Source organism: Dromiciops gliroides, chromosome 3 (genome assembly GCF_019393635.1).
Source record: "Dromiciops gliroides isolate mDroGli1 chromosome 3, mDroGli1.pri, whole genome shotgun sequence".
Taxonomy (NCBI): Eukaryota; Metazoa; Chordata; class Mammalia; order Microbiotheria; family Microbiotheriidae; genus Dromiciops; species Dromiciops gliroides.
Window position 1 is genome coordinate 663,452,779 of NC_057863.1, and position 1,569 is coordinate 663,454,347.

General features: G+C 43.5%; 1 pseudogene; it reads right to left on the reverse strand.

Annotated features, from left to right (window-relative positions):
• Positions 1-211: 211 nt before the first annotated feature.
• On the reverse strand, positions 212-1,165 carry LOC122748420 (annotated as a pseudogene).
• Positions 1,166-1,569: the final 404 nt, after the last annotated feature.

A 1,569-nucleotide genomic window follows, 5' to 3' on the forward strand; every position in this document is an offset into this window, starting at 1 on the left:
ACCTCAGCTCCAGTAGAGACCACAGCTGTCTTGCCCATGCCAACTGCTGGACCCCCTCACTGGTCTGTGAGCTTAGTTCCAGAAGTAGCCACTGACACTGATGATTCAAGGCTCTGGAGGAGCAGCTTGCCTGGGGCTGGTTCTGTGCTGCTAGGCTGAGCTCCCTTCTCAGCCTGGTACAGCAGACTTTCCCTGTCATCCTTATAAGTGATTACAATGGCCTAGGTTCTTTGCTAAGTACTGGAGACACCAAGAAAGGCAAAGTATTTGGGGTTCTCCAGAGAGCATGCCAGTACCTTAGAAGTTGAGAGTCAGTGTTGATGAGCACAAATGGACTTATAATTGGGAAACAGGCAGCCAGGATGTTTGAGCTGTGTAACAACCAACATGGTGGGGCTTTAAAATGCATATGAATTACTAAAATAGAATTGAGTGAGGAAAAGCCCACAAAACTATTGACCAACACCAGGATGGATTGGGTGGCTCTGATCTCAGTGTTGGCTCTTGGAGAAAGGCTGGACATATGGATGTGTTGTACTCTTTTGTGGTGCTTTTTCAGGAAAAAACATCATGTAGCCACTAGCAAAGATCATGAACCCTACACAGGCAACATCAGGGAGAGAGATCAGCATTGCAAACAGTGCAGCATTAATTATAGGGGGCATGGAAGTGTAACAGTACCCATAATCCAGTAGGTTTGAGATGTCTCTGGAGGGCACTAGCCCTTTAATTCTCACAAGAACAGTGATATTTATAATAAAATATTATATCCAGCAGAGAAGGCTTCAGGGGATGATGTACTTTGTGGTTCTGCTTTCAAGCCTTAGCCATCTGGGAGTCCTAGGAGTAATAGTGAGGGCCTGAAAGATGCTCAGGAGGCAGGTCACATTCAGGGAAACAGCACGAGCTACTCTGTAAAGGTATAAGACAATTTTACAGCCAAAGTCATCCAGGAAGTTCTTCAGGCCCAAAGCTGCAATCGTCTGAGGGATACCCTTGAAGAGGAGCATCAAGGAGTTGGCCCAAGCCAGCTGTATGAGTATTGTATCTTATGTGCAGTTAGGAATATGAATGTGAAGAGAAACACAAGGAAGGAATTTCCCAGAAACCCAATGGCAGTCTGAGAGGAGAAGACAAAACTGAGCATGATTTCAACTGGACTCATGTTCTCAATGTGTTGGAAGATAACTTGCATTCAGAGCCTAAGTAACTGAACAAAAATGAAAAGAATTCATGACATTCTGGTACATTTCCAACTCATATTCTAAAGGAACCACTGAGAATGTGGCCTGTGAATGTGGACATATAACATTACTACAATCAGTGGTGCTCTTGTGGGATGGGAGGAATGTTTATCTAATGTCCTTTTCTAGGTGCAGCTACTATTTGTTGTAATGTCAGTCAATCAATAAACATTTATGAAGTATCTACTATGGGCCAGGCAATGTACTAAGCATTGATGATATGAAGAAAGGAAAAACAGCCTCTACCCTCAAGGATCTTATAGAATAAGGGGGGAGGAAAATGGAAGTAGCTACACATAGATACATACAGGACAAATTGGAGATA